The sequence below is a fragment of the Paroedura picta genome, chromosome 1 (assembly GCF_049243985.1).
Source record: "Paroedura picta isolate Pp20150507F chromosome 1, Ppicta_v3.0, whole genome shotgun sequence".
Lineage (NCBI taxonomy): Eukaryota > Metazoa > Chordata > Lepidosauria > Squamata > Gekkonidae > Paroedura > Paroedura picta.
The window spans coordinates 176,717,387-176,724,087 of NC_135369.1; positions in this window are offsets into that span (position 1 = coordinate 176,717,387).

Consider the following 6,701-nt stretch of genomic DNA (forward strand, 5'->3'; position numbering starts at 1 on the left):
TGACAATTAATTAAAATTTCTAAAAATTTAACAGTTTAGACTGCACCAGCATCAGCAGTCCTGGATTGGAACGTCATCAGTTCTCTCTGAGCTAGACTACAGTCAGGGGGGATCTTTACTATGGGGGGCCCAGTAGATGTTGGCATTTTACTGACCCCCAACCATAAACCTGGTGGAGGAGCTCTGCAAAACTGTGATGGCCATAAGCGTAGGGGGTTTTAAAAGGGGGTTAGATAGATTTATGGAGGTCCATGAATAGCCCTGCTGGGTAAGGGAAATATTCAGAGGACGCAAACCTCTGAAATTCCGTAGCAGCAGACTGCTGGATTTAAACCCACTCTTGCTTGACATGTACACTGCTTGAGTTCAAAAATGATATTTGTAGCTAGAGGTAAGTTGCTATATTCTGGGTGGGGTTCAGATTAAATTTTCCAGGGCAGAACTTCCCTGCCTCTCCCTCTTTCCGCAGCACATTGATCCCCAAAATGCTGCCGATGGATGATACGAGATGCTCAGGAATGAGGGGCAACTTCGGGGTCAGGAGCTGGAAGGGTGAATTGTCAGAAATTTTGTTTAGTGAAAAATCCCACCTGGATCCAACCCATTGTCATCTGGTGTCTGTCAGTCTCCCACCAACCAGTCTTGGTGGCACATGGGCGTTGGGTTTTGGCTCCACCAGGCTCTTCCAGACCACATGCCAAATAGGAAGCACAAGCAAGCTGTGGCTTTTCATGCACCTGTGGCAGGTGGCAGGCTTTTCCTCTGATGTTGTGAACGCTATCCCATGCAGCTTTTCTAAGGGTGATACTACCATTTGTATTGCACAAAAGGCATGGATATTTTTTTTTTCCATTGGCTTTGTTGAGATCACCCGTGATTTGGGATGGGCAGCATGCTTGTGGTAGGTCATGTTTCCCTCGATGCTTTAAAACTGACTTAGTAGCCCTTTGGGTTCCAAAAGCTCCAGTCTTGTCCGTTCTTTTGAAGGGAGGTACCAGAGGAAGCACCTTTGCACGCTTCTTCCTAGCTATTTAATGACCATTAGGTGTGGCCACTCTCCTATCCTGCCTTCAGAGTAGGGTGGCAAATCTGGTATAGCATCAGTGGTGTAGGGTGATGTGGTATAGCATCAGAGTAAGTCCATGAAACTCTCTGTCCCCCACTTAAAGATATCCAGTTTGACATTGAGATCCTTTTTATAGATATCCACAGCAGTCAGTTTCTAAGCTGTAGGGCAGGGGTAGTCAAATGCATTCGCTGGCAGGGGCTCCTGGGAATTGTAGTCCATGGACATCTGGAGGGCCGCAGTTTGACTACCCCTGCTGTAGGGGCTACTTGGCATCTCTTCCATATTTATGACCTCCCTGAGTGGTCTTTAGGTTTTGATGCAAGGGTGGCATTTCTTTTCCATGGTCTCATCAAAGTGGAAATTGAATATGCCTGGCTACTAGAGCTGGCCAAGGGACATTCCAGTAACATACTGATCTGGTGATTGGAAATTTGGACAATTAGGCAGTGGACGATGTTTATTTTGCTCCAGCAAAACCATCCTGCAAAGGCCATTTTAAGTTCTGTGTTCTCCTACGGGCTAGGAATTGTTTTGCCAACTTCTCTCAGTGGTATCGTTCGCACATTGTAATAAACAGACGTCACTGTGCGCCCGTAGCTTCCTCCAAGGGGCCATCGATGCCCCTATTCAGATATCGCTGGAATCGCGTCCCGCTGCTTTTCTGCTTTGGTAATAGTGCTTTTGCCTTAAAACAAAATGCAAATAATGGCAATCTCCTTCCATAGGCTTAGGTCCAGCAGGGATTGCTGCAGATAAGAGATCCTCCTGCCGCAGTCCAAATGCCCCTGAAATGCTGCCCCTGAAGGAAACCAGGAAGGAAGCAGTCTGCAGGAGGAGTTGGGGGGGGGGGCTGTATGAACAGGGGCATCACATCAAAATCACAAGATGCCATAGTCCCATTGTATATGGCACTGGTCAGACCACACCTGGAGTACTATGTGCAGTTCTGGAGGCCTCACTTCAAGAAGGACGTAGATAAAATTGAAAGGGTACAGAGGAGAGCGACAAGGATGATCTGGGGCCAAGGGACCAAGCCCTATGAAGATAGGTTGAGGGACTTGGGAATGTTCAGCCTGGAGAAAAGGAGGTTGAGAGGGGACATGATAAGTATTTGAAAGGTTGTCACTTAGAAGAGGGCAGGATGTTGTTTCTGTTGGTTACAGAGGAAAAGACGTGCAGCAATGGGTTTAAACTACAAGTACAACGATATAGGGCCTAGTCTGCACACATAGGATAATGCACTTTCAATGTGCTTCGACAGCAGAACAGGAAAATCTACTTCTAAAGTGCATTAAAAGTGCATTATCTATTGTGTGCAGACTAGGCCTAGGCTAGATATCAGGAAAAAATTTTTCACGGTCAGAGTAGTTCAGCAGTGGAATAGGCTGCCTAAGGAGGTGGTGAGTTCCCCCTCACTGGCAGTCTTCAAGCAAAGGTTGGATACACACTTTTCTTGGATGCTTTAGGATGCTTTGGGCTGATCCTGCGTAGAGCAGGGGGTTGGACTAGATGGCCTGTATGGCCCCTTCCAACTCTATGATTCTGTGATTCTATGATTCTACTTTCCCTGCTCAGATATTCCTCTGTTGGATCTAAGCCATTGTCTTCTATTTTAATTCACTGATCTGCTGGATGCCCAAGTAAGTCCAAAAAGGAATACCTGCTTGTATGACGGAGAAAGGAAGAAATGGAAGAAAGCCAGGATGTCAGTTCCCAAAGTAAGAGCAAGCAGAAGCTCAGCCAGGAATGCCACTCATCCTAATAAATCAATGGGAAGGCTCGGCCTGTTGTTTCCTCCTACAGAAGCCCATTACAACGAAAGTCCAAGGATCCGAGAGGTATATCCCAAAGGGATAATTGTTCTGGAGGATAGCTAGAATTTTATTTATAGGCCCCATTCCTCACTTGATATGGAGTGAGTCTACACCAACCTTTCTCAACTTTTTTACCATTGAAAACCCCCTGAAACATTCTTCAGGCCTCAAGAAAACCCAGAAGTGTGTGATTGTTCAGAATATGGTTGGGAAGCAGAGCTGTGGACACACCCACCCAAGGTTCCCTCCCCTTCCTACCCCCTCCAGACCCATCACTAACCATTTTGAGAAGGGAAGCATGACTATATATGGTCATGTCACCTGATAAATATTTAAACACATTAAGAATACATCAAAAATTATTAACTCCCACCCATTTGGGAAACTCTTACAGGGCCATCAAGAAACCCCAGGGTTTCACAAAACCCTTGTTGAGAAAGCCTGCAGTAGACAGATGGGAAATTCCATAAGCAGTGCAATTGTTGTGGGTTGTAGATCTATCCGGAAGATTTGCCATTGCAATAAAAGGTAAAGGTATCCCCTGTGCAAGCACCAAGTCCTGTCTGACCTTTGAGGTGACGCCCTCTAGCGTTTTCATGGCAGACTCAATACAGGGTGGTTTGTCATTCCCTTCCCCAGTCATTATGTTTACCCCCCAGCAAGCTGGGTACTCATTTTACCAACCTCGGGAGGATGGAAGGCTGAGTCAACCTTGAGCCGGCTGCGGGGATCGAACTCCCAGCCTCATGGGCAGAGCTTCCAGACAGTATGCCTGCTGCCTTACCACTTTGTGCCACACTGGTTAGTTATTGATAATATTAGATCCTTTTCCATTTTATGGTCAGGCTAGGTTAGCATGTGGAAAAAACGCAAAAGATCATAAAGTAATATAAGGGTTGCAATGTAATAAGATTACCAAGTCCCTGGGTCATTAATGTTTATATAAAAGAGGAGCTGTTTTTTTTTTAATATCCTGCTTTTCACTACCGGAAGAATCCCCAAAACAGCTTACAAACCCCTTTCCCTTCCTCTCCCCACAACAAACACCCTGTGAGGTAGGTAGCGCTGTACCACACTGGTCTACATTTCCACAAATGTAATCCCTTCAAAAACAATTGCAGACAGGTGGCAGGGAAATTAAAAACCTGGGTGGTTCGTCTTGTTTCAGGCTGCAATCCTATGCCGTTTTACCTAGGTGTAAATCCCATTCAGCATAATTGGATTTGTTTCTAAGTAAGCCTGCATTTTATTTATTTCCTGCCTCTCGACAAGCAAGCTCGTGGTGGGTTACAAGATTGATCCCCAATTACAATAAAAACCCCAATAAAATCCCATTTTATTTTGTTTATTTGTTTTACTGTGCCTTTTGCACTGTGTTTGCGTCTTATGTTATAATTAAAACCATTGTCCTTGAGTCCAGAGACAGTGTGGTTAGACTAAGGTAGCCTTTTTCAACTATCTTACCATTGAGACATGCCTGAAACATTCTTCAGGCTGAGAAACCCCAGAAGTGGCACGATCATGCACAATATGGTTGGGAAGCAGAGCTGTGCACATGTCCACCCAGGGTCCCTCCCCTTCCCACCCTCTACAGGCCCATTATTGGCCATTTTGGGAAGGGATGCAGATTGACATGAGCATATGGTCATGTCACCTGATAAATGTTTAACACATTTAAAAATACATTAAAAATAATTAATTCCCACCCATTTGGGAAACCCTTCAAAGGCTGTCAAGAAATCCCAGGGTTTCACAAAACCCTGGTTGAGAAAGCCTGGTCTAAAATCTGGGGGGTCCCAGTTTCGAATCCTCACTCTGCCATGGAAGCTTCCTAGGTGACCATGGGCCAGTCATTTGCTTTCAGCCTAACCTACCTCACAGGGTTGTTGTGAGGACAAAATGGAGATGGGGCAACCAATGTAAGCCTCCTCGGATCTCCTTTGGGAAGAGAGGCCAGGTATAAATGAAGTAAATAAAATAAAGAGAGGCAGAACAATCACAAACAAATAATAAAAACAAGAATGATGATCCCCCACCCCTCCCCAAGTGTGACTTCACAGCTGGAACTGGGATTACTTCTAGTGTACATTTCTGGATATGGCTTTGCTTTGGCAACACTTCTCGCAGGCTTCATGTGAAACACAGCAGAAGATTAACAGGAGTTAGTTCTTATATCCCACTTCTCACTATCAAAAGGAGTCTCACAGCATCTTACAATAGCCTTCCCTTCCTCTCCCCACAACAGACGTCCTGTGAGGTAGTTGAGGCTGAGAGAGCTCTGAGAGAAGTGCTCTGAGGGAACAGTTCTAACAGGACTGTGACAAGTCCAAGGTCACTCAGCTGGCTGCATGGGGAGGAGCAGGGAATCAAACCTGGTTCATAGAATCATAGAATCATAGAATCATAGAATCATAGAATCATAGTGTTGGAAGGGACCTCATGGGTCATCTAGTCCAACCCCCTTGCAAGATTAGAAGCTGCTGCTCTTCACCATCTACACCAAGCTGGGATCAATATTTGCATCTGGAGAGGATAGGGGCAGACTCTTAACCCGAATGGAAGATCGCACGGGTCATTTCATTTTCCCCAGGAATAATCACATTGCAATGAAGAGAAGAAATCCTTACTTTATTTAGGGATTTATATCCCTCACCTTCTGAAACTCAAATACAGGGGTAGTCAAACTGTGGCCCTCCAGATGTCCATGGACTACAATTCCCATGAGCTCCTGCTAGCATTTGCTGGCAGGGGCTCATGGGAATTGTAGTCCATGGACATTTGGAGGGCCGCAGTTTTACTATCCCTGCTCAAATACTTTGGCCACCTCATGAAAAGGAAGGACTCCCTGGAGAAGAGCCTAATGCTGGGAGCGATCGAGGGCAAAAGAAGAAGGGGACGACAGAGAATGAGGTGGCTGGATGGAATCACTGAAGCAGTAGGTGCAAACTTAAATGGACTCCGGGAAATGGTAGAGGACAGGAAGGCCTGGAGGATCATTGTCCATGGGGTCGCGATGTCTCAGACACGACTTCGCAACTAACAACAACAATCCCTCCCCTTCACACAGAAGGTCTCAACAGTACGGAATGAAATACATTCAAAACATTTAAAACAGACACCACCCACACACACACATGCACGCACGCACACACACTCCCTCCCTCCCACCCTGGCAGGACAGCACCCAGAGGAAACTAAACGTCAAAGGCCCCAGGCAAAGGGTGTTTCTTCACCAGCCCTGAAAACCAAATCATGCAGTGTGTTTTATATATATGTATAGTGTCCGCCTCTCTCTGCCATCATCACGAATGCTGCAATAAGAGACCATTGCTGCCGGGGCGGTTTCAGATGGAAGCCCTCCCGGTGGCCGTGTGCGTGTCTGTTGACCAGCCAGAGCAATTCAGCGGAGGTGGCCAAACTTGACCGCAGCAGCTGGGGCTCATCTGGCACAAACATCTCCGCAGAGAGAGGGGGCAGGGGAGCGTCTGAGCCCGGATCCATGAATGAAGCTGGAGGAGGGAATACCACTCTTTCTGCACGGCACACCTGGAGTTCCCTACGCCTTGGGGGACCCATTCCGAGCCAGTTCTGTGCAGCTTCTTCCTATGCGCACCCTCCAACCTTTGCAGACAGGGAACAGGGGAGGCGGGGGGGGGGGGATTCTATTCTTGCAGGGGTCTGACTGCAAGAGAGGGAAGGGGAGAGAGGCGTCTATCCAAGAGGAGGGTTTGTTCTTTTTCAATCAACGCCTCTCCGGGCATTCTTAAATAATAAAACGAGAGACCCTCCGGGATCTAGACGCTGCCGGCTGTTCTGGT